Source organism: Phyllostomus discolor, chromosome 10, assembly GCF_004126475.2.
Source record: "Phyllostomus discolor isolate MPI-MPIP mPhyDis1 chromosome 10, mPhyDis1.pri.v3, whole genome shotgun sequence".
Classification (NCBI taxonomy): domain Eukaryota; kingdom Metazoa; phylum Chordata; class Mammalia; order Chiroptera; family Phyllostomidae; genus Phyllostomus; species Phyllostomus discolor.
The window spans coordinates 91,742,311-91,757,079 of NC_040912.2; the positions used below are offsets into that span (position 1 = coordinate 91,742,311).

General features: G+C 45.6%; 1 pseudogene; it reads right to left on the reverse strand.

Moving 5' to 3' along the window:
* Positions 1 to 6,845: 6,845 nt before the first annotated feature.
* LOC114507476 lies at positions 6,846 to 12,936 on the reverse strand (annotated as a pseudogene).
* Positions 12,937 to 14,769: the final 1,833 nt, after the last annotated feature.

The following is a 14,769-nucleotide window of genomic DNA, read 5'->3' on the forward strand; positions in this document are numbered from 1 at the left end:
CACCTTTAACAGGAACCTAAATAACAAAACAAGGAAACAAGCAAAATATAACCAAAGACACTGAAATAAAGGACAGGCTGACGGTGACCGGAGGGGAGAGAAGAGGGAATTTAAGGGGACAGTGGGAAGGGTTCACAGGAACAAACTTAAAGGACACATGGTCATAAACTAAGGGGAGGGTGGTAATGGGAGGGAAGTGGGGAGGGTGGGAGGGGGGACTGGATTGGGAGTAAAAAGGAGAAAACTGTATTTGAACAATGATTAAAATAAAAAAATTTAAAAAATGCAAAGGCATCCATCTGAATTCAAAAACATTTACAAATCACAGAGCTGAAAGATCCAAATATCCAAAGTATATAAAGCATTCATACAACTCAACTGCAAAAAATCAAGCAATTCAATCTGAATGAATTTGTCAAAGTTTTCAAGAGATGGTAAAGAAAAAAAGACATAGAAACAACTAAGAGGTACAGGAAAAGATGCTCAACTTCACTACCCATCAGGGAAATGGAAATCAACACCACAGAGAGATGTCACCTCACACCTGTTAGAATGGCTGTTATCAAAAAGACAGAAATAACAAACCTTGGTGAGGATGTGGAGAAAAGAAAACCCTCATGCACTGTTAGTGGGAATGTAAACTGGGGAGCTGCTGTGGAAAAGAGTGTGGAGGTGCCTCAAACATTACAAACAGCTGTCCTGGCCAGCGAGGCTGGTTTGGATGGAGCGACATCCTGCAGAGGAAGGACTGTGGGTTCCACCCGTACTCGGGGCACCTGTGGTAGGCGGGTGATCAATGCTTCTCTCTTTTATTCATGTTTCTCTCTCTCCCTTGTTCTAACAGCAATGAAAACAAACGTCTACAGGTGAGGATCAAAAAAAAATTTAGAGATAGAACTACCACGTGATGCAGCATTTCTACTACTGGATCTTAGCTACATAAAGCAAAAAACACTTTGCAGCATTATTCACAATAGATAAGAGGGGGAGCAATCAAAGAGTCCGTATATGGACGAACGAATAGGGAAATGGTGATGTATGCGGAACAGGGTTCAGCCATAAAACACCCCAAATCTTGCCATTTGCAATGACACACATGGATGCAAGGGCATTTGCTAAGTGACACTAAATCAGACAGAGAAACACAAATATTGTATGATCTCCTGTGTGGGATCGAAAACAAATGAACAAACGAAAAAACCAAACTCAAGACCCAGAGAGTGGACCGGTGGTTCCCAGAGGTGAGGGGTGAGAGGCGTGGTTGCAGGGGATCAAAGGTAAAAGTAAAAATGAATTACAAATAAAACAAACTGAGTGCACCCTGTCACATGATAGCATGTATACAAGGTAATGGGAAGTACTAGAACTTGTTAGAAAGGAGTTTACAGAATTGGTTATTAAACCTGCTATAAAGAAGTAATGAATTTTATTTTATGTAAACTAAAATGTAATAAAGCTGGGAATGGAAGGTATTTAGGGACCACTGGGTGTGACCAGGAGACTCAGTGGTGGGAGACCGATGGTAAAACAGGCTGCAGGTTGTCACATGGGCTCGTGTCAGTGCCTTTCACATGTGAGTTTGTACCTGTTCCTGTCTAGAGACAGAGTCTATGTATGCACTACTGTTCATAATTCCCACCCAAGGACATTTCATTGACTTTAGAGAGAGAGGAAAGGGTGTGGTAAGGAGAGAGAGAGAGAGAGACAGAGAGAGAGAGACAGAAGAGACAGAGAGAGAGAGAGAGAGAAATCACTGTGAGACAGAGACTCTGCTGGTCACCTCCCACACACTGCAGAACCAGAAATGGACCCACAACCCTCTGGGGCACGGGATGGCCCTCCAACCAACTGAGCTACCCAACCTAGGTTGTTGTTCTTTTGTCTCAATTTATTGACTGAGGGGGAGAGGGGCAGAGACAAAGAGAAACATCGATTGGGTGTTCCATGTACTTATACATCTCCTATGTTACCCGACCAGAAGTAGAAACTACAACTCAGTGCACAGGGAACATGCTCCAGCCAGCTGAGCTCCAGGGGCTATTTCTGCACCTCTCCAAGCTCAAAGCCTCAAAGGCTTTGCAGTTGCGGTCTCAACAAGTTTAGATCTTGTAAACATTTCCTGTTTTTTTCACAGTTTGACATCTTTTCCCACACAAGTCTCACGTTTTCGTGCACATAAACAGGTCTGCACCACTACAGTGGAAATTACATGGTGAAGAGACCACACAACTATCTTCACACCCATCACACCCCAGTCCCAGGAAGCCTGGGGTCGACCACCGCTGTCAACCCATCTCTCAGGGTCTTCTCCCAGACTTAGGAGTCTGAGCCTTGAGGATGAGAGGTCTCAGCCCATCTCTGGAAGGCAGACAGAGATGAGGATGAACTGGGGTGATTGTCCTGACACCTCATCCCAGAGAGGCTGAGGTGGCCATGGGGGCTGACCTGAGAGCCCCAGGTGAAGTCAGGGACAGCCTACAGGACAACCCCCACTCCTGACACTCACTAAGCTGCTCTAAGGATTTGTTCTCAAACAGGAAAAACAATCAAGGAAAGCACACAACTGAAAGAGACACGGAAGGGACACAGATAACAGAACAATTAACCCTAAGAGAGCCATGAACTCAGGAAACCTATGGGAAGACACCTAACCAAACAAATGAAAAATAAACTTTCCCTCAGGTATCGAGGTTATTAACCATTCCTCTGAAGACAACTAAAAATATTGGGAAATATCACCTATATTTTCTTAAAAGGATGGAAGAACTGTCAAGAAAAGGAGATTGCTCAGACATGGAGCCCCACAAAGGGGGAAACCCAGACCTGTAAGTGAAGAACGGCAGCCCGCTGCCACTCTGAGGTGATTCACCAACTGGGAAAACTTCGACTGTGCATCTCCAGCCCCACTGACCTGGGAGCCAAAGGCAAGGGCAGATTCCACAGGGTCTCACAGGGAACTCTGACCATAACCCCCAAAGGGCTAACCCCTCAAAAATGTCAGTGAGCTCTACCTGGTGAGTGCAGGGAGGGTTGAGAAAGAAAAGGCCAGGATGCACTGCAAACAAGCAGAAGATGCTTGTGGAGAGAAAACAGAAGGGAAGACCACAGAGGAAATCTTTAAAGCTGAGAAAACACACCAACCCAAAATTCAGACAATTCAGCAAATCCCAAAGATGATCATGAAGAAGGAATTCACACTTTGATACATAAGAACAAAGTGGTAGGGCCTCAAAGCAAAGAGGATTCCTCAAAGGAGCCAGAAGCACAGACCCATGACCTTCCAGGAGGAGATGCTGGAACTGCACTGACTCCTGCCCGGTAACAGAGCAGCCGGAAACAGTGTCAGCACACCTGCAATGAGCTCAGAGAAGATGACAGCTGACTCAGAACTGCACACTCAGGGGACAGCTGTCAGGAGTCAGGGCAACACACGTGCATTTCAGACAAGGAAGGGGAGCGCTCCTGCCCCCAGCACTTCCTCACTGGAGGGATTTCTACAGAGTGTGCTGGGCACGAGTGGAAAGCAATCCCATCAGTGACTCAGAGGGGAAAACAAAAACTAAGTTAAGCTAACGGGAACAGTACAAAATAATAGAAACAGCCTCTCAATTCTGAAAGGAAAGAAATTAAAATAAAATACACAGTAATATTTAGGTTGGGATGGAGGTGGGAATGGAATTAAAATGTCCAAGATAATTTGTTGTATAAAATGAAGATGAAAGGATAGATTAACTTCAGACTTTGATCCGTTAGCAGTATGTATTATATTCACTGGGTAGGTACTAAAAAGTGAGGAAAAGTGTGTATAACTTCCAACCTAGTAGAGAAAAACACAGACTGTGAAAAAATTCCCAAATAATTAAATTCAACAAGAGCGAATAAAAATGAATCATGGAACAGGTTGGACAGGTAAAAGGCAAGAAATAAAAATTTTGTATGTGGCATAATAGTTTGGAAATCATAATTATGAGACATGATCTAAAGGTTTCAGTTAAAAACACACACAGACACACATTTTTTGAGTGGATTGCAAAAGTAATTTGAATCGAAAGCATATAACCAGACAAAGGTTGAGAAAAGAAGTTTAGGCAAATACAACAATCAAATTCTAAACCAACAAGAACAAACTACCCAACAAAACTGGCTTCCCATTCAATTTGTATGACAACATGTTATGTGCCAGACACTGTTTTAGGCTTGGATATATCAACAAATAATTGCAGGTAAAGATTCTTGGTTTGGATCTTCCAGTGTCCTCGAAGGGACAGAAAATAAACAATAAGGAATAAATGTGTAGAGTATAAAATATATAACACATTCATCTGTGTTAGAAGAACAACAGCGAGTATAGTAAGATGGGTGAGGAGTGCAGGAGGCAGGTGGGACCTCAGCAGTGTGGTGGGGGCACAGCCAGAGCCCTGCACACCAGCTCAGACACGGCTTTGCATTTCCACGTGCCACACATGGAGTCCTCGCTTTGTAAGGGGAGTGATTCAGTCAGAGAAAATGTGCTAACCTGCACTTAGGGTGACAGGTGCCACACACATTTCTTAGTCCTCACCAGAGCAGGCAAGAAAAGATGCAAAAGGACACAGAAGATTGAAGCAACCAGTTTCATGGCCGTGACCTCATGCACATGTGTAGACACTTCATCAAATTCAGTCCCTTGTTTTCAAATAGATAGAGACACTTGCCAATGTTGTTCTCAAGAAATGCTTTCAAATTGTATTGGATTGAAATAACATAGAGCCTATTTCCAAACCACAATGTAATTAAAAGGTAAATAAATAAAATACCATATGTTCATCAGTTGGTGGACATAGTTTTATTTATTATTTATTTATTTACTTACTTACTTATTGCTTATGCCATCACTGGTGTCCCAGTTTTGCCCTCCACCCAGCTCCCACACTCCTTCAGGCAATGCCTGGATCAAATAACCCATGGATCAAATCAGATGAAGGAATTAAAATTGATAAACATTTAAAGCAAGAGCATGAGTGAATGCTGTATTTTAAAGCTTATGAGATAAAGCTGAAACAGTACTTATACATCAAATTTTAGCCGTTAGTGTATTTTTCAGAAACAAGTAAATTTGCAGTATACAAAATCAGTGTACAAAAATTTATTGTGTTCCAAAAACCAACAATGAAATTTCAGAAAAAAATATTTTAAAACACCAATTCCTTTTGCTACTGCAGAAACAGTATAGAACACCTAGGAATAAACATCAAAAGCATGTGAGGGACTTGTACACTGAAAACTACAAGTCATTACTAAGTGAAATTGAAGAGGACACAAAGAAATTAAAGAATTTAAGAAGAATTTTGGAACATAAAGATACTTCTAACAGGAAGAAAGGACCTGAGAACGGTTGCTTTAGGCACCCCATCTTTCATCTTTGTCTCTAACCACAGACAAGACTGCTCCTTTATCAGCACACGTTGGCAATTCACCTCCTGGGAGTCAGTCTGACACCAGCCCTCATATGGAGCCTGGAGAGACAGCAGCAGATCACTGCCCACGGGGAGGTGGCAGTTTAATGAGCCTGAGAACTTACTTACAAGGCTGGTCGTGGGTGGTCCCCAAACAAATATTTGGTGCGCCTGCCTGCCAGGTCTGAAAAGTGTATACAGACCCCTCAGCTGCTGTGACAACATGTCACTCTCTCCAGGCCAGGTCCCTGAGGCAGCTCCTGGGAAGGGACCCAGTCAGCTGAACACACATTCCAAGGATGGGTTGGCATGGGTGGGGAAGCCTGGGTCCAGCTTTTAGGCCAAGTAGAGGTCACATCCTCCCTATGACGTCCCCAGAGAAACAGACACAGTAGGGTTCACAGCTCCCAGTGTGGAGTGTCGGGGCCAGAGGAACACGAGAATGGAAGAAAAAGTTTGCTATAAGAGGTGGGCACAGGGTATTCAAGAGACAAGAGACACTGTTAGTAAAAGTAAGAAAATAACACCCTAACCCTAAGGGGGTGAAGGAGAGCTGGAATCCAGAAAGGGGGGTTGGTACAGGAGGTGTGACATTCAGCTTCAGGTTGCAGCAGGTCAGAAATGACCTTGCAGGGAGGGAGGGAGGAGAACAAATATCCTGACCTGATTTTTCTACCTGGAAGAGGCCTCCTGCTCAGACTTCCCACTGGCAGGAGCCCAGCAAGACTCAGGGACCCAGGGACCCCACTGATGTGGACAGGCAGGACAGGGGCCTCCAGGTCGGGGCCCCTCTCACTCAGCTCTGTTCTTGCCACAGGTTCACAGCAGCACAGTGTCTGCAGTCCAGCTGTAAGCAAGACGCACTTGGCAGGAGCCCCCCCAGGTAAGTGCAGCCAGATGCAAAGAGGAAGCCGATGTGCCACTGACCAGTGAGCGCACACAAGCACTGGCTCTGCCTCCATCCCAAAGAGTGAACTTTGGATATGAATCCCTGTATGTTCTTCACTGGCTGCAAGTAAATAAATCTACCTTGTGAGAACCATGTCTCGCCCTTGAACAAAGCACCCCAAGGGTGAACCCCTTGAGTTCAGTAACAATGTGACCCATGTAGGTCAGCCTCCTGGGGCACAGAGCTAGGGTGAGGGGGGCAAAGTGTGGATTTGCAGGGGCAAAGGAAAACTATTTGCCCCAGAAGATGTATTTAAGGTATAGTGAGGAACATTCTACATGTGGATGGTACTTGAAGAAGAAAAGAAAGAAAAACAATAAGAACTTAGCACCTCCTGGACCTCCGGGCACCACAGACCATCTTGCTGGAGAGGCCTGCTGCTTCACTGACCACCAGGTCGTAGACGTGGATGGAAAAACTGTACATCACTAGAGGGGTAACACGTGGCATGTGCAGAATTTTTTATTTGATTTTCCTAAATAGAGTTTATCACCCAACAGAAGGAGCAACAGCACAGAGCACAGGAAGCAGAGCTGGGGTAGCAGATATCGTTATAGCCATCTTTGGAAAATACAATCTACCACATTGACAAATCATAGTAAATTAACAAAAAAATCAAAATGAATTTACATTATTTTTAAAACTTATGCCACACATTTGAAAGCGCACTCCAAATCCGATTGAAAACAGCTGCAAATATGTTTTTTTTTTTCAGCTTCTTTCTTGGCATTTTCAATTTGTTGAACATGTTGCTCATTTAGGACTTCCATTTCTTCCTCCTTTGCTTGCTTTGTTTATAATTCTTAGCATGTTTCTCTTCTAGTAGTTTTTTGTTTTCTGAATAAGTAGCAGAGATTTTCTTCAAGGCCTCTTCCAGACATCTCTGCTTTTCTGCTGTGTCCTCGTACATGGAATCAGAAAAGTGAGCCCCTCCATTCTCCTGCACCATTGCCTCGATCAGCCCCACCAGCTCCTGCACTTGATCGTCCTTCTCAGCCTTGTCTGCACTGTTGTTGTTGAAGGCACAGCAGTGTAACTCACACTCCTTGATGACAGTTTTTAGGGGCTTGTCTGCAGTTTCTAAAAAGCTACTCAGCTCCTGACCTTCCAATTGGTCTTTGCGAGTGAACGAGACGATCATGTGCTTCATGGCTGGCTTCCCAAAGACGGCCTTCATCAATTCAACTGTATTCTGCTCTCCTGTGTGAAGCGGCCCAGAGGTAGCACCAGGATGATGGCATGAGGCCCAGGGCTGGAGAGGATGACACATCTAGCGATTTCCTCACAGATGGTCTTCAGTTTCTCCTTGGTGTCAAAGAGCCCTGGGGTGTCCACCACGAGAAGCTTCCTCCCCTTCCAGGCCCTCTCTTCTCTCTGACAGCTCTTGGTAACAGACACGGCAGCAATTCTAGAATCAAATGCTCTTTTCCCAAGAATGGTGTTTGCTGTTGCACTTTTCCCATTTCCGGTTTTTCCCAACAGAACGATCCTCAGAGTGTTGTCCTGAAGGCCGGCCATGCTGGCTCAAGAGGCTCTGGGTGCAGGTTCCTGCAAGACCCTGAGAAGGGGAAGGAGAGGGGGAGGGGTCAGCTTAGGCAAGTGTGCACCATTCCCAGCCCTCGTTTCCTCCCTGAAACTTTGTACTAGTCTATTATTCACATTGAACCCAGTACCAACAGAGAGATGATACAGTTCAACTACTACAGAAGAAATAACAGTTTCCCCACAGAAGAGCACCAGGGCCAGGCCCCTGCCAGGGGAGTGCACCTGCACCTCACAGCTCTGCTCTCTCAGTGCTCCCTGAGCTGTCCCTGACCACACACAAAAGAAGGGAAAGTTTCAGTCCTTCCTGAGAATCAAGTATAATATTGATCCTAAAGGCTAACCAAGATTTCACCAATAAATAAAGCCACAGATGTGTCTCATTTGGAAATACTAATATAAAAATCCTAAAAAAATTATTGGACACTGAAAAGAGTGATACACCATGTTTAAATATGACTGATTTCAGAAAAGCTGGGGTGGTTCAATATAAGAAAATTGGTTATTTCAAGGCATCCCATTAATAGATGAAGAAGAAACTAACTAGATGCAAAAAACAATTGACTCAATTCAATACTGACTCATGTTTAAGACTTATTATGAAATTGAAACTAATAGGTACTCCTCTAAAGTTAAAATAATGGATTATAAAGTTCATTTGTACACAAAGGAAATTATTCAGCACCGACAAGAAAAAGAATAAGGAGGGAGGACCAGCTCTACCAGGAGTCAAACACGCAGTTTCTGTCATTACAGCCTCATGGGCTTGGTGCACGAACAGAGGGAACAGGGACACTGAAATAGAATATTCAGAAACAGACCAAATTAATCGTACAATATTCATTTATAATACAGTTAATTAGATGTTACCATAGAGTCAATAAGGCTGCATCTCACATCACTGAGGAGAAAGGTGGACGAATAAAGTGACTTGGGGGCGACTGTGAAACTGAATAGAAAACGAGAAAACTGCTTCCACTGCCTCATGCCACTAGAGTTCAAACACCTCCCAGGTTTAAATAGAAAACTAACCCATAGAAATAACAGAAAAAGCCTCGGCAAATTCTTTTTAACCTGGGGGTAGGGGAAATATTTCTAAAGTTTGACACAGAGTAAGAAAAAGAACTAATAAGTTTGATTACATAAAACTCTCACAGATGATGTGAGACAAGAAACACCACACACAAATTAAAGCAAAAATGTCAAATTATGGAAAAAGCATTTTCCAACGTACATCAAGGGGGTGAATCTCCCTATTACACAAACAAAATTAAAAGCTACAGAAACAAATAACCAACAACTTGGTGGAAAATGGATCAAAAGATAGAAGTAAACATTCAGAGGAAAAACAGTTTCAATGTGTCTTGAATATATCAAAAGACAGTAACATACACTCATAATAGACAAAAATAAATCAAAACACAAAAATAATATGTTAATAAAATAATTTTAAATCACACCTCTATTTCCAAGGTGAGATGCTGTCTGTCCCCTCCAGGTCTGGCAGAACTGCAGACTGTGCTGAGAGTCAGCCAGAGGGGGTGGGGGCAGCAGGTCCTCCCCTGCACGGCTGGGGAGGAGGGAACCACAGTCCAACCCCACAGAGCAGAAGCCACAATACCTTGTAGAGTCCAGGGGCACCTTCCCTCCTGTTACCAATCCCCAATTTCAGCTTTTATCCCTGAACTACACTGACCAAAATTATGGCAAAAATCATGCATAAAGCTATTTATTGCATCATTATTTGTAACTGCAAAAAACAAAAACCTATCCAATGGTTCACCAGTAGACGATGGGTTGAATGAACTAAGGTGTGTTCAGTCCAGAAAGGCCTGGCCAGCTGTGAAAAGGACTGAGAAGTGTCTCCCTGCACCAGAGCGGGGAGACTGCCAGGGTGTCTACCACCAGGGGAAGGAAATAATGTGGAGTTCACCTACCATCTCTCCAGTAAGGGGGATGTGAACATCATCTATAAACTATAACAGGTACACTATTCACATACATGAAAAGGCAACAGAAGGATAATCTGAAAACTAAGCCGACACAGAAGCTCCCTGTGTGGGGATGGGAGAGACGGGCGCCGGGGGGGGACAGGGGCAGGGGCTGGAAGTCGGGTATCCTGGGTGCACATAGATTTCATAGGCTTGATCTTGAAACCGGGAAGGCAGTTTACATAATTACACACCAAGAATTATGCTTTAAACTATTAAAATCAAAAGGACATGAGACAAATAATTCAATAATATTTTTGTGAGGTGGATGAACCCCATAGGAAACTGGTCCAGGAGACTTGGAAATGCAGTTATTTCATTGTCCATCTCCAGTGAGATGTGTCTACACATCAACAACAAAAACATCCAAAACCTGAAAAAATGTCTCTAATTGTTTTCACAAATCCTCACTTTGGTTGTGGATGTGTGTGGTTTGAAGCCCACTGGAAAGGCACAGAGACAGGAATGACCCTGGTGACAGTGGGCCCCGTCAGCACCCAGCTCTGGCCTTCAGAGGCCATCTCTCACCACAGGTCAGGGCTCTGAGGAGAAAGCACCGATTCCAGGGCCGGGCCGGACACGTGTGCATGGGGCCCACACACCCTTGTCCACCAGAGAGCCCGGGTGTGCCCACTACTCACTAGCATCTCGTCACAGGGACTGAGGGCCACTGCAGCAGAATCCTGATGAGACACAGATGGGACAGTTTGAGCATGCATAATAATTCCAGTGAATTGAAATGTATCAGGAATGTTGAAACCCATGGGGTCATAGCAATGCCTTCTTCAAAGTGGCCCATCGCTCCCTCGGGCATCTGCTGGAAAGCATCTCCCTGCTCTGCACGTGGACACACAAAGGGGAAGAGTCAGGTGTTCATCTGTGTCTCTCACACACCTGCTCCTCGTGGAGATGAGAGAGAGCTTGAGGGGAGCGTTCTTTTCACAGGATTATTCCACCCAATACATGAGGAAGGAGTGACAGCATTTGAGTGTCATCACTTGTGACCCTTAACGAGACTAAGGCAGCCATTAGTGTCAGTTAATGTCACAGACAGACTGACAACCAGATGTCATGTGCCTTCTGACGGGAGTTCACTGCTGCACCTGTGAAGTGTTCCCACAGAAATCAGTCCATCTTGAACCTGACCAAGCCTCTCCTTAGACAGAAATTCAAACAGACGCTGGAATGGGAGGAGCAGGTGAGCTGACACCTTTGATGGAACCCACAGAATACACACTGTCTGATTCTTCTGGACAAGAGACCCCCCTTTCTTGCCCAGAGAAATCTCCCAGAAATCAACAGAGAAGGTGGAAACCGACATATTAAATTACATTTAAGAGACAACAATGTGATTTATGGATCTTATTTGGATCCAACTTCAATTTTTAAAATTATGAGAAAACCAGAAAAATCTGAATGCTACTGGTAACTTTTATAAAAACAATTCTACTTGCTTTTTAAAATCTAATGATGACAATAATTTTCAATGATTTCAAATATTTATTGATAAATTGAAATAATGTCCAATATGTGCCTCCAAATAATTCCAGGTGGGGAGGGAGTACTGATTTACGAATGAAGCAGATTGGCATCCATTGATAATCGGTGAAGGCTGGTCTAGGTCCATGGACGTTCCCTGTATTACTCTCTTTACCTTGGGATACATTAAAATTTTTCCACAATAAAAAATTTAACCTGGGTGTAGTATAACCACTACTGAATACTCTGTACCAAGCATTCTGATAAATATTTTTACATCATCTCATTTACTCAAAAATAGCCTGTGAGGAAGCTCATTTTATTATTGTCACATTTTTAATCTTCATCCAAGGATATGTTTATTGATTTTAGAGAGAAAAAAAGGAAGAGAGAGAAACAACCACGTGCAAGAGAAACATCAATTGCTTGCCTCCCATACACACCCCAACTGCAGATTGAACCCACAACCTAATTGTGCACCCTGGCCAGGATGGAACCCACAAATATTTGTGTATGGGACAACATTCCAAGCGACTGAGCCACCCAGCCAGGGTTATTGTGCTAACGTTTAAGAAAAGGGCATTGATGTGGCTGAAAATGCTGAGATACTTGCCCAGGGCCACCGAGCTCACAGCTACTGGGCAGAGCAGGGACCCAACTGAAAGTCCATTCTACTCCCACCCTCCCTCCTGACAACGGCCCACAGTCCTCTGCCCAGCTCCTCCTCAGCCCCTGACTCTGAAACCTCACCAGTCAGAGCTGGACAAGGAGCGGGTGGAACAGGTTGTCTCCCAGAGGGAGAACTGCACTGCCTGGGATCCTGATCATGGTAGTGGACAGAGGCACTTGGACGGCCTGGACTCTGTCGCCATCAGCCCTGAACACCAGCCCTGGGGACGCCAGTTTCCCATCAAGGGAGGAGGAAGGCTCAGCAGCAGCATCAGTGTCTGCTGCACCAGCAAACTCGGGGGGGAAGGCACCCCCATCAGCACACGCGAGTCCTGTCAGTGTGAGACGCAAGACATTGTGCCCATAATGCAGCCCCTTCCTCCCCTTGCTACCCCCCACCACTACCCTGTGACAGCACCCTCCTCTCGCTGTGGGGTTGGCAGTGTCCCTGGTTCCTCCTTGGGCCAATAGCACCTCCTGCACCTGCCCTGGCCCCACTGTTCTCCCAGCCCTATGGCTCAGTTGGGTGTCAGCCAGGCTCACCTTCCCTTCAACCCACTGAGGAGTTCCCGGGTCTTCTCCAATGAAGCTCTTTCAGCTGCTGCTTGTGCTTTAACTGTGAGGAGAGAGTTTGCACCCCTAAAAGCGCTGAGCCAGGAAGCTGAGATTGGGTGGGGCCAGTGGAGGACCTGTTTGCCTTTAAAGAGACGGAAACAGTGTCCTATCAGTTGGTGGTGCTTCTGTTTAGTGAAGTTCAAACCTTGGGCACCATGTTCCTGCTCTCACACTGAAATTTCCAAAGCTATGTTCAGTATTTGGGTGATGGTGGTGGATGGAAAAGGCCCTTATCAAATGACACAAGCCTTGCCCAGAAAGCCAGGCACGTTGTCTGATCATCGTCCTTGTGCAGTGGGCAACAGTGGGGTGATTCTGAAAGGAGGAGGTCAAGCAGGTGACTTGGGGTGACCATAGGTGCTGTTAGTGACTGTCTGCTGTGGGCTTTGAGTCCAGTCTTTCAGGAGGGTCTCAGTTCCTTATTCAGAAACTGCAGGGCTCAGGTGCAGAGCCAAAGGGGTCTACACCATTGAGAGCCACTGGGCACAGAGGAGAGGGGGTTCAGGGGAAAGTCCCTGTGACCACACAGCCTCTGTGGATTTTTCATGTGGTCCTTGCCAGCTTGAACATGCCCAGGGTCTGGCAGGTGAAGAAGCTCCCAAAGAGCAGACCCAATTCCCCTCCCACCCTTTCTGCCTCCCCCACCCCAGGCCCAGATGGAAGCAGCCTCTCTGAGATCCACCCAGCACACGGGTGCCACAGGCTGTGGAACCAGTTTTCAGGTGACAGGGAGGCTGCCAAAGCTCTCACGGTGGATGTGATGCTCTAGTTGTCTGCTGCATCACCATTAAAGCATTGAGTTTTTATTACATATTTCGTTCACTAGATTGATAAATTTGATTGGTCAATGCTTAAGCTTTGGGGGAAGCAATAAGAAGACCAGATGTGGCAGGAAGTTGGGGACAATAGGGTGGCAACCCATGGAGGGAAGCAACAAGATTTGGAAATGATGGTGTTCAGGACCATATCATTGTTCAGTAGCATCAAACCAATTATTGTTGCTAATGACTAGGGTCACCATGAAGGGCCAGGTAACAGTCCTGACTTCCAGTACAAACAATGGTCATGACCAGCTATGAAATTCACAAGGCCTGGTAAGAAAACAAACATGCCAAGCCCATTGTCCTAACATCTAAAGATTGCAAGAAGCCATTGACAGCCCACCATCACATGTGAGAGGCCCCTCTCAGCACAAGGCCATGTGCAGCACCACAGGTCACTCCCCAGGGGGCTGACCCTGACCCTGCTGCACGGGTGGGACTCAGCAGCACAGCCAGGACCTCATCTCCTGCTCAAACTGTCCCCCCATGGCCCAGTCTCAGGTCACTCTGCACAGTCCTTGAGTGAACCCTGTCCTGCCAGAAGCTGCCTTCCATGTTTTCCTGGTGAGCTCCTTGTTCTGCAGGAATGATGCTCAGGTGCACAGTTCAGTTCCCCAAAGGGAAGAGGGAAGAGGTTGAGAGAATCCACAGATGCTGCAGGGGAAGGACATGGGTCTTGGATGAGAACAGCCTTGAGGCCATTGGCCAGAGAGGAGCCCTTAGAACTCGGCAGCCCCACCCTGACCCTGACACAGGGGGGTCCCCCTTCTAGGAGACTGTGACAGATGGAGGGTCCTCGAACCTCTCTCCTAACTGTTCACATGGCCACGTTCCTCATCACGAGGGGCTCCTGTCCACTTCCAGCTCTGAGGTGAGCCACCTGTCCCCCTGCTGCTGGTCCCCACCTGCGACTCCTGAAGTTGCTCCTCCCACTCCTTCTATGCTGCTCCTTCCACACCGTCAGAAGCAAGGACATGAATTTTGTAGAAAGTCACAGCTTCCTTCCGTACAGTTGCCTTTATTCTTTTCCCTTTTTTATTATTTACATCATATGCACACACAGTGGGTGTATATGAATTTTTTAAAGGTTGGGTTATGAAAAAACATTTCTTCACGTTTTATCAGGGTCTGCCTTGTGGAACTCAGGACTTTTTCTGCTGCTGTGATCTAGATAAATTCAAAGCTCAGACCTACTACAGCATCACAGAAATAACAACAGGAGGTGAAAGGACCAGTCCCTCACACTGCCCTGACTCCTCCACGATGAA